The sequence below is a fragment of the Zootoca vivipara genome, chromosome 4 (genome assembly GCF_965207765.1).
Source record: "Zootoca vivipara chromosome 4, rZooViv2.hap1.1, whole genome shotgun sequence".
Lineage (NCBI taxonomy): Eukaryota > Metazoa > Chordata > Lepidosauria > Squamata > Lacertidae > Zootoca > Zootoca vivipara.
The window spans coordinates 50,539,300-50,554,348 of NC_142587.1; the positions used below are offsets into that span (position 1 = coordinate 50,539,300).

Genomic DNA, 15,049 nt, shown 5'->3' on the forward strand with positions numbered 1-15,049 from the left:
TCCAGCTCTCACCTGGGAGCTTTCCCAATCTCTCACCCTGGGAGCTCTTCCCCTCCCTGCCTCTCACTCATGGTCCTTCACCAACCATCCACTACTTTCCTATGTGTTTGTGTGTTGACCTGCACACAGACTATAGAGCCAGAGGAGAGCTCTAGGAGTTCATGATTCTCAGGAGCGCCAGGGAAGGAGTCTAAAACACCAGAACGATCAGTTCTAATGCTTTATTAAAGAAGAGAAATAGACTTACAGCATCATTAATTTTTCCGGCACCCCCAGAAAAGCGGTGTGGGATTCTTGTGCAAATAGGGTTTTGATCTACAAAACCCTCTCTTCCGAAGTAGTGTGGAGGGGGAGGAGAGATCCCCTTGAACTAAGGCTCACATTCTGAAGCACAATGAGCACACGAGTTATTTGGACAATGAAGTGTGTGAACCGTTTGATGTGCTTCTTTTTCAGTAAGGCTAAATGAAGGCTTTCCATCACTGGAGCCATCAGTCTCTCCTCCTCTGGAACTCATTTGGAAGGAGAGAAGGCTGCTGATAGCTCTCAGTGATCTTTGACCATGCCACTTTGAGTTTGTGATACCTGCGGAAGGGAGAGTGAGATCATCCTATCCCTCTCAGCTATGGGTGGGGAAGAAATTCGGTTCGGTTCACATTTTAAGGCAAATTTGCCCCAATGAATCCTCCCTGAAATGACACAAAATGCAGCCATCCTTCAAAAGGGGCACTTCTCCAAATTTGGCAGGGCCAAGTCGTGTCTACCAAAATTCATATGCTAGGAGAAAGCATGCATAAAAACATGTATCTTAGTGAAAATAGCGTCCCAAAATGCATTATAGTAGGGGAAATTGCTGGAAAAAACATGCATATTATGCAGAACTGAATTCAAGCTAAATTCAAACTAAAATGATGAATTTTCCTGAGGGGTGTGTGTGTGTGTGTAAATGTGGAGAACTGAACTTACGATTGTAAAAATGAGAAGCAGGCTGCATACGCAACCATACATTTAAAGCACATTGCTTCCCCCACCCCATTGTTGGAATTATAGTTTATTAAGGGTGCTGGGAATTGTAGCTCTGTGAGGGGTAAACTACAATTCCCAGGATTCTTTGGGGAAAGCAGTGTGTTTTAAGTGTGCTTTCAATGTTTCATGTGGATGGCACCATGGAGAGAAACCAAAACTGACAGATTTGCTCACCCCTACCCTCAAGACATATGCACATTGTTAAATGTTAGAGCAGATGAACCTGTTGTTTCTGAATTGATCTGGTGGCCAAAAAAGAGAGAGAGAGAGAGAGAGAGAGAGATTAGGAAGAATGAACTGGATAAAATTGCCATAAATCGTAAGGGGGATTTGGAAGTCTAAACTGAAACTCAGTTAGTGTAGCCATGGCCGTATCCCTGTTATTGATTATCTCGCAACATACGGTCACTGTTTTTATTTGCAGCTGTTTGAGTTCTATTTTAAGCCAATTGTATGGATTTGTCATGGCCTGTGGCAAGTACAATCCATTTATTGATGATGATTACCTGACTTTTGAATTAGCCCTCTCACCAGTCCCTTGGTGGTCTAACTGGGATGCTTAAACCCATTTTTCCACTTGCCTTGAACATTTCATAAGGTTGGCTGGGAGCAATCCCATCATGTGCATTTTTACTGCATTGTGCAATACAGTGGAGAAGAGAAGTAATCAGCTCTGGCTGCCTCACAGCTGCTTTGGGGTGCAGAACCTCTGGAGCTCAAAGGCTAGTCTCATTCAGGAATGTTTCTGGGCTGGCTTTCCTTTTGCTTGGCTCAGGACTTAGGGAGGGGAAAAGATCACAATGAAATTACTATAACAAGTGGTAGGAAGAGAGGACATGTAATGAAAGGGTCAAGCGTGAACATCCCCAGCTATGTCACCTGCATGAAACAATGACTCCCTCCCTTCCACCAAAGCAATTTCCCCATTTAAAAAAATTAAATCTAAATCCAATTCAGATTTTATGTGGGCTATTTGCTTTAATTGAAATGCCCACATGAAGCCTGAATGCCAAATGGCCCACATAAAACCTGAAAGGAACTGCTGCAAGTTTGCAGAGGGCTCCTCATTCAACACATACCGTGCTTGTTGAGTTAGATCAGGGGTCAGCAAACTTTTTCAGCAGGGGGCCGGTCCACTGTCCTTCAGACCCTCTGGGGGGCGGGACTATTTTGGGGGGGGTGAATGAATTCCTATGCCACACAAATAACCCTGAGATGCACTTTAAATAAAAGGACACGTTCTATTCATGTAAAAACACGCTGATTCCTGGACCATCCATGGGCTGGATTTAGAAGGCAATTGGACTGGATCCGGCCCCCGGGCCTTAGTTTGCCTATCCTTGAGTTAGATGGTTGGGGTGTTTGCAAAGGGAACTGTAATGTGTGTTTTTTTACGCTGCGATCACATGCCTCTGTGTGCATATATGCCTGTACTGTTCATGAGTGTGTGGGCACAAGGGGGTGGGGGGGTGGCAACACCAACTGAGGTCATGTGGTCCCCAAATGGTTGGCCAAGGGTGAATGTGGCCCTAGGCCTGGGGAGTGGGAGGTTAGCCACCTCTGAGCTAGACAGTATATATAGCAGAAGTAATTTCAGGTTTAGGAATGGTTTTTACTTTTTTCCAAGGGGGTGTGCGGCGGTCATCCCTCACCCTAACCCCAAGGCTTCATCCCATGATCCTCCAATAAATTTAGAGTAAAAGGGGTGGCAGGAAAGGAACTAACTATAAGGTTGCCCAGCACCGCCCACCAAGAGTAGAATGCCTTACTCCAGGAGGGAGATAATTGGCACAGGAAGGAACAACTTTGTTGGCTCAGCCCATGTGATCTCCAATTCTAAGTTTACCAGGGAACAGGAATATTGAGCTAAGGAGGCATTATCAGGCATGCCAGTCTATGACGTAACAACTAGCCCATAGTGACTAGTCAAGCCATTATGGACTCTGGTGAAGTCTTTCCCTATAACAGAGAATACAGCAGGATGCAAGCTGATGGATTCCTTCTGGGTAAGTATTAGCTTATCCTACATCAGGCATCCCCAAACTTCGGCCCTCCAGATGTTTTGGACTACAATTCCCATCTTCCCCGACCACTGGTCCTGTTAACTAGGGATCATGGGAGTTGTAGGCCAAAACATCTGGAGGGCCGCAGTTTGGGGGTGCCTGTCCTACATAATGTTTCAGATATGTTTGTGCATGCTATTTCTTTTTGAATCAAATAAAACACTCGAACCATATCTTCTTACATCATCTATTATATACTTGGAGCCTCACCAAGAAAAGGAAATAAGTTTCCAAGTTTTATGTGGCAACAGATTAGTGGAAGGGTGAAAGGTAGCTGCTTAAAAGCATAATTATCTGTTTTGACTGCTTTCTAATTGCTACATTTGAGGCACTGCTTATGCAGTAATTCCTTTTATTATTGATTTCAGATTTCCTGGTGGTTAGAAAAAGAGGCTGTTTTGATAAGGTGTGCACTATCTGTGGTTTCGCACACATCTGATAACAATTTTAAAAAGTAGGTGGCAGTGGTGGCAGCCCAATGATCTGTGTGTTTATTTGGAAGCACATTGCAGTGAGTTCGACAGAGTTTACCACCAAGCTGGGGAAGGTGCCATTAAGAAGACATGCAGTGCACCAAACAGCCATCTTGGGGGCAAATCACCACCATCATCCAATGAATGCAGTGAGTATTAGTAGTTGTATTTTAATTTTATTCTTTTTTCAATGTGGCAGGCAGGACCTAAGGCTTTGAGCCCCCACTGTTAATATGCTAGTGCATGATGAACCACAGAACAAGAAATTAAGTTGGGGGGTGTGAATGTCTGGGAGTCAATAAATTAAAGGCGAATAGATTTGGGGGGAATAAATGGGAAATTGAATTGGGAGGGTTTGAGTGGGATCTGAATGTTGTGAGGGTTAAACTAGCAGAAAGTGGATAGCTATGGGAGATCTGGTGGGCTCTGAATGCTTTAGATACAATTTATTGGAAAGAACTTTGTTGGTGGCTTAGGGAAAATATTTGGGAGCATCTAGATGGGCTTTGAATGGTCTGGTGTAAATTGATTGAAGGGGAATTGATTTTGGAGTTTGGAACTCGGATGCAGCATTAAACTTGCCCTCAGTTTATGATTCCGTTTCAAACAAGTAACCAGCAGATGCCTCTAGGACACTGACAATAATGGCATGAAGGCACCTAGTATACCCCCCATTCAGTGATCTACTGCCCCTGATCGTGAGTGGCAATATTTTGCTATCATGATGGTGAAGCCAGAGAGAGCCATAATGGGGATTTCAACTGAGAAGTTACAGTAAGAACAGGTAAGTTGAGAGAGAGAGACAGTTAGATAGGGAGCTGCAGAATTAGTACTGAATAGTCAATAATAATAATAATAATAATAATAATAATAATAATATATTATTTATACCCCGCCCATCTGGCCGAGGCTCCCCTGCCATTCTGGGTGGCTTCCAACAAACATCAAAATACATTAAAAAACCACAGACTAAAAACTTCCCTAAACAGAGCTGCCTTTAGGTATTTTCTAAATGTCAGGTACAGTAGTTGTTTATCTCTCTGACCTCTGATGGGAGGGCATTCCACAGGGTGGGTGCCACTACCAAGAAGGCTTTCTGCCTGGTTCCCTGTAGCTTTGCTTCTCGCAGTGAGGGAACCGCCAGAAGGCCCTCGGCGCTGGATCTCAGTGTCCGGGCTTAACGATGGGGCTGGAGACGCTCCTTCAGGTATAGAGGACCGAGGCTATGACTTAGTGGACTTCAATAAAGTTTATAGGGAGCGGGGATGCTGCAGTTAGGAATCTAGCTACAGAATAATGAACCAATGCACCCTAAATGTGCACACTCTTCCGGCATTCACATCATCTTTGTAACAATTGGACAAGATGAGATTTTTGATAATTCATTCTGGTTACAGATTCTGATCAACAGGGTTATTTTCTCCCTCCCTCTCCCCCATATAGGTTAATGAGGTTGTAAATTAGGGAGACAACATAATCTGATTATCATATATCATAAAGCAGTCGCATGGCACAGCAAAGCATAGTGGCAACATTTACAGCTGCCTTTCATGGGAGAGATGAGCCAAGCATCCAGAAAGCGGTGAAAATGGAGGCAGTAAAATCAAAGCAATTTGGCGTTTTCTGTTGAACGATGATAGCCATTGAACACTACAGCCCACAACCATCTCCCTACATATTGCCCAGTCAAATTCATTATTGAACACAAGATCTAAGCCAAACACCTGCCATTTAGAATGAGATGACATGATGCAAGGAAAAGCAACACAAGGGCAGGGGGCTGATATAAAAGGAATGTTTCATTGTGAAGTTCATATGTAAATATATGGGAAAATATGGGAAAAGTTGTGTACTGGATTTAACATAGGAGAGAGGGAAAACAAAGAAAGATTTATTCTAGACATCAGATAGATTTTTGCAGTTGAATTACAGCAACAACTCCACAACCTTTTACACACAGAGAACCTTTAGTTAACCAGAGGGTTTCCCCTCTCCCCTATTATTCCATATATCCAAATGCAGCAGTCCTAAATGTAGACCCTGGCAGCTGTTTAAAAATTGAGGATTTGTGATAATTACATATCTTAATTAATGTCTGGAAGAATAAAGGCTGTAATGCAATTTATTGTTTGCTACATAAGTCATTCTGAGCAGCACCTCCTTGGGATTCCTGACTTAAAACCTCTCAGCCTTGGAAGTCTAGCTGCCAAATACCACAGCAGCTGGAAAAGAAATACTGAAGGAAGGACAAGGGGAATTTCCCTCTGGTGTGACTCAAATAACAAAGCTTATTTAGCTAGTTTCCACCCACTGCTGTCTTTGTTCCCCTTTCTGGGTCTGCAGCTTGCTCTGAAAATTTTCCAAACAGATGGCATCTCATCTCCACGAGGCATAAAATATTCTCCACAATAGCAGAATCTGGCCCTTTAAATATCATATGTAAAAGTTGCTTGCCATTTTAATTCCTTGTCAATTTTGAAAGGGAACTAAACATGGCACTATTAGAGGTACTGATGAATGGCAGCATTTAAAAAAAAAACCTGTCACACTTTCTTTCAGTGCAGTGGAACGCGAGTATTATTTGCAATCAGAGAAGAATCTTGTTCAAAACCCCGTGCTTTTCATCTGAGCAAAAATAAAGAACTTGTGGGTCAAGTCCCAAGGCTAATACAATGTTGTAAGATAATAAAGGCAGTGATCACTCTTCGTTTATCATGAAAAGACCAATTCAACATGTAATAGAGCATCTCGGCTAGTCTCTAAGGAGCGTTGGTGGAATATCAATCTTGGGTTGTATTATGTTCATGTTTTCCTATTAAAAGGTCCAGATTTGCTGTTGAAAATCTCCCCTTTGAATGCACAAATCTCAGAGCCAGCTCACTCAGCCAAACAGTTGCTGCATGAAAATGTGGGAAGATGGACCTGTACAGAGTTCAGTGCATGGTGAAATAAAGGTGAATATGTGAGCCACTTTGCAGCACACTTTTGTGAGTACGGCAGCCAATAGTGCAACAAATGTAAGTTGCGGCAAGCGGGATGTGTGTGTGTGTGCGTGCAGCAAATTCACTGGACTCACATTTATGTTCTTAACATGCCACTTGAGTCATGTGAATTGGCTGTTCATATTACTGATATCCAACTGAGATGCATTTTCCAAACACTCATTTTAACCATCCTTTCAATGTCAAATATTTTAGCTAGGGACTGTGGTCGCTGGTCATATAAGCCAACATTCTCCCTGACCTCCTAACTAACAGAAACTCTGCTTTACTATATTACTAAAACCAGAGAAAAGCATCAGAAGCCTGTAGACAACACTTTCCCAAGTGTCTTTTTTTTTTTAAGCCATTACTGTTTAGAAATTGCAGGTCTCTAGTTCCCGAGCTGCATGTCAGCGCTACATGCTGGATGTAATCAAGGCCCAGAAACATCCCACATGGACTATAACAAAGATCAAATCCAGGGTTCACTGTACCGATTCATTGACATAAATACTAGACTTAGGCCAAATTTACTCAAATATTCTTCCCCATTTTTCCGCTAATAAAGTGAAGACCAAGACAGTGGTATTTGTTAGCTGCAAATATACTGCACACCTCCTTCAGGAAGCTTGGAGTTAATTACATGGAATCACAGGGCAGTTTCCCATCTAGAATTTGCCGGTATTAGAAGTGTCCGGCTTTCACAGTGTGGCAGTTTCATGTGCTCTCGGACCATGCCCTGGGCTCAGAAGTCTCTTTTGGTCTTGTTTAAGCAATGGAGAAGAATAAACAGGAATATGAAAGAGCAAGTCTGGTGGTGGTCAAGCATACACACACACACACACAGAGAGAGAGAGAGAGAGAGAGAGAGAGAGAGAGAGAGAGAGAGATATGCCTCCACATTAAGAACAGGATGCTAGCCTGCAATGGTCATCCACTAACCCCTGTAGAGCAACAGCTTTGGCTGAAGCAGTCAACACACCGTCAATAATTGCCTTGCTGAATATAGTGAAGGACCAGTTGGGTCCAGAGTCAAGTGAAGCTTGCCCTACCAGTCACAATGAGCATGAGCCACCACTGGGCTTGCCTCTCTTCAACCAACCTCAGACAGCCACCCTTTGGAAACTCATGAAGCATGATGGAGCTCACCAATCTTGCTTGTTGCTTGTCCCCACCCAGTATCCGGTGATCAGAGATGCACTGTCACCAGGGACATTGCTAAGGGGTGGCTTGGGGGAAGGCTGAGCCCCAGGTCTTTTGCAGTGGCCCATAGATCTGCTGTCCCTTGCCCCAAACATTTCATCTTTTTTTGTAAATAAAAAATAAAAAAAATGCTTGCAGTGTAGTTAGGCCTACCTCAAAGTGCTGCACTAGTGAGGACCCCCCCACACACACAGACACCATATTGATTTGCCCAGAGGGTAATACATGTCATGGGCTTCCACTCCACATCTGTTAAGTTCCTACCAAGATCACTAAACATGGGGGGGGCCCTCTATCCTCATCTGTACCCCCCAGATTAGAATCCCAACAGCTGATATCATTAGGGAAAGGACCATGGCCCAGGGGGTGGAGCACAGGTCTTGCATGCCCACGGCCGCAGGTTCAACACCCAACACCTGAAACCCTGGAGAGCTGCTGCCAGCCAGTGGAGACAAAACTGAGCTAGAATGGTGGATAATTTGACTCAGTATAAGGCAGCTTCCAATGTTCCTGTATCATTTTTTGAATCTACACCACTTTGCCCTACAAAGTCTCATTACTATCTTCTCCTTTTATAGCCAGAAGCTTTCTCTAAATTCCCCATTTATAGCCAGAAGCTTTCTCTAAAATTCTTGCTTGTTGTTATTCAATGTGGACCTTGTCAAGTCAAGCAAAGCTTCAAAATCCTACCACACAGCGTGCAATTCGCCACAGCCAATGTGCTTATGTCTCTCAATTTCTTTATCCTTGCCAAAAATGTTCCTTTTTTCTTTGCCAAAAGGGATAATCCACACAGCCTTTTTCAGAAAGAGAGAGAGAAAAAGAGGAAGGAAGGAAGGAAGGAAGGAAGGAAGGAAGGAAGGAAGGAAGGAAGGAAGGAAGGAAGGAAGGAAGGAAGGAAGGAAGGAAGGAAGGAAGGAAGGAAGGAAGGAAGGAAGGAAGGAAGGAAGGAAGGAAACTCTCTATGAATTCCACATGTCCCCCTCCTACTTCAAGGAATCTAGCGTCTGTCCTCCTTTGCCTCAGCTCAGGAAAATAAAAACCTGCTCCCAGGAAACGGAGCAGGTTGGTTGCACACGCAGTAAAGTTTCCATTTAGTCTCTTCTAAGCTGAAAAGGAAACAATCTCCACTCTTTAAAAAAAAAAAAAAAGCGGTCGTGGGGAGAACCTGCCATAGCTTGTACTTCTTCGGTTCGGCACTAGATGGCGCTGAACGAAGTTTTATCTGCTCTTGTTTTGTTCCAGTGACTGGAAACCCAGGCTGGGATCGAGCGGAATTCATTGAAGCTGCGGGCTTTCGTGACGTGTCCCTGAGCGCTCCATTACTTTGCTCGCTGCCAGCGCTTTATTGTTCTTGCTCCACTCCGATCTTCTTCTTCTTATTCCGCCTCCCCACCTTCCCTCGTGGTGCCCATCGGATGCCTTCGCCATCCCTCTGAACTCCGCCTGGGCGACGAGCGGGCGCCCGCTCAACTCCAGCCCTCTCGCCCGGCTGCGCGTGTGGAGAAAACCACAGGGATCCAGAGGCAGGTGAGCAGCGCGCAGGATGGGCGCCGCGGAGAGCAGCGCGGGACCGCTGTAGACGCGGGACGCCTCGCCTGCCCTTTCCTTGGAGACGGGCTCGAAATCGACCTTCCATCCTCAAGTGAGCGACCAGCTTCCCCAAAAAAGCCACCCACCCGCGCCCACCCTGCTCGATCTCGGAGGGAGGAATCATGATCGAGTGAGCGAAGCCGTGCGCCGAACAGGTAAGGCAATGCAGCTTTCTTCATTCTCGCCGTGCGCGAAGCCCAGGAGGGATCAGCCCTCGCCCCTCCCCCCTCTGCCCTTGCCCACCCGAGCAGATCCCGTCCCAAAGTTGTGCTTTTGGGAGACGGAGGTGCCAACGGCATGGCAACAAAGGGACAGTCCGTTTCGCATCCTCTTCTTGCTTCGCCGGTGAAAAACCTGGAAAGGCTTGGCGAGGTGATGGAGGGAGGCTTGAAACGCAGCCGGCCACTTCTTCCAGATCTGTTTCTCTCTCCCTTTGGGTCGGAACTCTGGGTACGTTGGTGGAGAAGGCTGTGGGGAAGGCGTGTGTGTCAATTGTTCTCTGATCCTGTTTACCAGAAAGAGAGGGAAGGGGCGGGTATCTTCGTTGGCTTGGTTTCTGTCCATGCAGCCAGATGTGCTTCGGGAGGAGAGCAATAATTGGATAGTAAAAGTCACCCAGCCCCGAGATCCTTGAAAGTTGTGTCTCTCTTCTCCCTTCCCTAGCAAAAACCTCTTGGCTGAAATCAGACAAGTTACGAGGCTGTGGTGGATTTTTAAGAATAACCACATCTGGAGAACCTATTTGGATCTATTTGTTTGTTTACTAAGAACAAAGGATTGCTAGTTTGTTTCATGACGACAGGGAGACAAACCATTATCTAATTATGTAACTGAGCAGGGTACTTAATCCCACATTTCAAGCTCTGCGAGGCTGGTGTGGAGAACAGTAGAATGCTCCAAACAAAGACCTGCATGGCAGCATCCAGGATATATGGAGAGAATATTCCCACGAAGCTTGAACGGGGAAAGGCAGGGCTGAGAGTGCCAGCTGAAACCCATGGCAGGATTCTGCCTGATTTCACTGGCGCTGGATGGCACCCTGAATTTGCATCATAGCAGAGCAATGGTCACATTAGAGTGGGGGGTGTCATTAAAAGAACAAGAGATCTGTGGCACTGTGACGCAATGTCACACAGTCATGCGGTGCCACCCATTTCCCTCCTGAATCTTTTGAGGAGCAAGAGAGTTCTGTGATGTGCAAAGCAGCAAGCGAAAGAAGTCTTTAGGCTAATGAGGTGATGCCTAATTTGTCTTGCTCGAAGGAACAGAGCTCACTATCACCATGGCGACTCAGGGAATATTAACTTCAGTTCCATAGAACATGTGGAGTGGGGGGTATCTTTCCCAGTTGTAAGTGGGGGGCGGGGTGGTATAATGAAAGGCTTGCCACCACTGATTTAATAGAGAAAGTTTGTGGCTTTGGGATGATGTCTTGCAGCAAGATCAAGTTGCCCGCCCTCTCTCTTAAACTGAGCATAGGATGCATAAACCATGCATGCATCAGCACCATGGACAGTGCAACATGGAACAGCCACTCGATTCAGCCCTGTGAATGTGGTGTTGCTTCCTGAAACTTTTCCAACTCTCTTTGGTCAGTTTAAAAGTTAGCATTCTAGTGAAAGGTGTGAAGTGGGGGAAGAGAGAGGCTTATTGTACATATTACAGCATGCAAGTCCTTTTTGTCGGGGGGGGGGGGGGTAGTCTGCTTTGTGCATAGCAATGCAGCATCAGAAGAGTTTTTGGGAATGAAGAGCAGCTCCAGTAGCTGGAAAGTGGAAACAATAAAGCAATTTTTAAAAGTGATAGGAAGAGAAATGGAGCTGTTTTTTCCCATGCTGGCTTATCTCTTGAACTTTTCAGGGCCCAATATAATAGTGAAGAAATAGTTTTGCGGCATGCACTGTACAGACATAGTGCAGTCTGCATAAAAAGCACAGCTCTGCCCCAGTCTGGAAGATGAAAAGGGTAAGTGGGTACCACTTAGTTAAGTTCATGAACGCCCAGAACTGGAAAACTTACATTTTGCTTTTATTCGGTAGTTGTAGAGCAACGCCACTAATTGGATGGTGCTAAAATGACAGTTCCACAGGGCTAGGAGGGACTCTAATGTATTCTATTCTTAAACCATTGCATCTGGGATGGGACGGAAACTCTCTGTCCAATATACCTCACATCAAAGTCGCTAACATTTATATTACACTCTCCCACAGGTAGCAATCTTGACCTGACAAAAGTGTGCTATAGATGAATTCCTAAAGAAGAAGGATCACAAAGTGTGAAGCACTAATTAAGGCTTGCAAAGAGCCTGTGTATGGTTTCCCAAGTGTGAAAATGGAATAGAATCATAGAATCTTAGAGTTGGAAGGGATCCAAGGGTCATTTAGTCCAGCCCCCTGCAATGCAGGAATCTCAGCTAAAACATCCATGACAGATGGCCATCCAACCTCTGCTTAAAAACCTCCAAGGAAGGAGAGTCCACCACCTCTCATGGGAGTCAGTTCCACTGCTGAACAGCTCTTACCTGTCAGAAGGTTTTTCCAAATGTTTAGTCGGAATCTCCTTTCTCGCAACTTGAAGCCATTGTTTCGAGTCTTACCCTCCAGAGCAGGAGAAAACAAGCATGCTCCCTCCTCCATGTGACAGACCTTAATATATTTGAAGATGGCTATCATTTTCCAGGCTAAACATACCTATCTCGTTGTTGTTTTCCCTTTAGGAGTTCTAACAGACCTTTTGAAGCAATAGACTTCAAAAGCAATAAACCCATTCTCATTCCCAAGGTTTACTTGTTGACAGTTACAGGCATAACATCCTAACAGAGCAAACCTCTACTCACCTCACACACAGATCAGAGACACATTGGTGCTCTGCTGGCAGATTGGCTTAATGACATCAAATGCAGGCTCAGCCTGACTTTTTTTTAAAAAAAATGCATAAATGTTTCCAGGATCCTGTACCCACTAGTAAGGGACTGGGCTGGCAATGGAGCCCAACCTGACACCCACATCAGAGAAAGCTAACAACTCCTGCACACTTTTGCCTGTGACATAAGGGCGGAGTGCGTAAAACATGGGAGACTTCTGTAGCAGTTAGGCAGGACACACACACACCCCTTCCCTTGCTTAGCCATACGGGATGCTCTGTTCTGGTACTCCCAGAACTTCCCTCTGATATTTGTATGAAGGGTGGTATACAAATTTAATAGATCATCAGCATCAGCACCAGTTGTTGGAGTGGAATTTGGTATTATGTGTTTGTGTGTGGAGGAAGTCAAGAGCAGGATGCCTATAAGAGATCTAACGAGGCTAGCCTGCTTTGCCCAGAGTGCTCCCTTTGTGTGCAATGTATCCTTTCTCCATAGTTTCTCATCCCCAGAGTTCCCTTTGTGAACCCTTAAGTGTGTGCAATATGGGGCCACACACTGCATCCTATCACCTCAGTTATGGTCTCCCTGTGTGGGGTTTATAGACGGGTGGTAGTGTGGTTGGGTGCTGAGTTACATCATAACCTGTGCTTTGTCACTGTGATGTGTGTGGGGCCATCACTGATGTAGGGTTAGCTATTTTTTTAAAGAAAAAAATATCACCCCACTGAAATCAATGGGAGGAGTTGCACTGTCAATGAGTTGAAGAGGTAGAGAGGATGCAGCATAAATGTGCTCCTGCTGTGTGCTGCCACCCATGCCCCACCCACAATGCTACCCTGTTTTAGCCATTATACCAGCATGACCTGTCATGGCAGTTGCATATCAGATGTTCCTCCAACATTGCTGTGCCCCTGTCAAATACTTTAGCCCCTCATTCAAGGATTTGTCAGTACAGAATTGTGCCCTGAAAGTAATCAAAATGAAACCACCATTTCATTTTGGTGTCCTCTAGACAGTGGCAGACCTTGGGGTCTCAAATTTCAGCAGCACCCCCTGCCTCTTGTGCCCTATTCTAAATCATAGTTGCCGTGTCCCCTGCAGCACCCCCGAGGCTCCACACCCAGGGTGGCCAAACCGGTCACGCTCTCCCTAATCCACCTCTGCACCAGACTGGGGCTGATGGGCGTTGTAGTCCCGCAAATCTGGAGGGCAACAGATTGGCGAAAGCTGCAATAGTATTTTATACAAATGGGAAAGGTGGGTGGAATGGTGGGCATGTTTGGGGGACTGCAGCTACAGTCTGCAAAGCAATCTCATTCCAGCACCACAGAAATCTAAAGAAATCTATGGCCACACCTACTCCAGATTTAGCATCTTACGAATAAACTAAAGGGCCTTCTGGCACAGATTAAACATTGAATGTCAAACAGTTATCAAGTGGCATATGCAATTGGATCAAAGATTGCAGCCATAATCCTTCGTACACTGAATTTGGAGTAACTTCCAAGTAACTCTGCACTGGGTCACTCAACAAAACTGTTTGGTTGGTGACTGCTCTCAAGTGGTGACAAGAAGCAGGAGATGGTAGCAGGAAGAAAGGCAAATAAATGATCTTCATGGATTTCCAAAGCGCTAGTGCGTACTCTGTTCTGCATACGATTTGAGAGCCTCCCTAAAATACAGCCGTGTACATAAGTATCATTTCACATTGACATTGCTAGTTCTATTTCTGTTTCTTGCTACCATTATTTCTATCTATTGTTAGATATACAAGACAATCAAGAACAGAAAGGAAAACAAGAAAATAATAGTGTTCAGTTAGGAAAGAAATCTTTCGATGAGTCATTTTGATTCTGTTCCCTGTGCAAATGCATGTGCGTGTATTGTTTTGTTTTTTACATTTCACAAACACACTGCCTTTTAGTACTTTACGTAGTCTTCAACAGACAACAAGCAGTAAATACACATATTTTTTTGTGGAGGGGGGAATAAACTGAAGATTTATATACCTGGAGAAAAATTTAAAATATGTATTTGTAATCAAATGTCTTGTTTTTATAGGTCATTAAGTTATCTCACCCTGTAACTTAGTGAAAATAATCGAAGACGCAGGGAGGGAGGGAAAAAGAGGTGGTGGGGCAATCAACTAGAGACTACACATGTCCTTGTCTGTAGAAAATAATGAATTCTGTAGAATATTGCAAGTAGAAACTCCAGATTCTATGACCAGATTATAGTGTGTATATTAGTTACACATAATTCCGACAACAGAATATATATTTTTTCAGATCATGGAATTTGGAGGAAATGGTGAGGATTAAGGTGAAAGGAGGAATCGGGATTTAAAATGCATTTGGGCAGCAGAATCAAAAGGAAGAATTACTGCATCTTCTCACTGTCCGCAAGTGCTTGTCTATCTGTGACTGCTGACCAGCTTTTCCCAATGAACTCTGGTTTTTCTGTGACACCTTATGCAATAGCAGAATGATCGAGCCCGGAGGGATGTTGCTTATGCCCCGTCAGTTCTTCATCCCACACTCTGCCGAGACCAAAGAATGCAAGTCAACGTTTTGATTTGACTAAAATCAATGTCACACAACAGTCCTGGTCATCCTCAGAAACATGCACAATCAACTGGGTTGGTGGTGGGGTGATGAAATGCTCACATTGCACACAACAACACATACCTCAATGTAGTGCAATGTCAGGATTCCTGGGGGGTTTTCCCATTTGTACCCCACCCTTTCTCAAAAAGACTGAGTAGCTTACAGATGGTTCCCTGGTAGTCTCACATCCAGGCAGTTGCCAAGGCCAGGTATGTTCATGCTGTCCAGCACACTTGTG

General features: G+C 44.7%; 1 protein-coding gene across 2 annotated transcripts in view; it reads left to right on the plus strand.

Moving 5' to 3' along the window:
* The first annotated feature begins 5,341 nt into the window (after positions 1-5,341).
* KCNJ6 (potassium inwardly rectifying channel subfamily J member 6) overlaps positions 5,342-15,049 on the plus strand; it is a 116,037-nt gene continuing 106,329 nt past the window's right edge. For both annotated transcript variants that reach the window (XM_088667908.1, XM_088667909.1), the window contains exon 1: positions 5,342-9,494. The gene's annotated coding sequence lies outside the window, so the exon portion shown is untranslated. The remainder of the gene's footprint in view (positions 9,495-15,049) is intronic.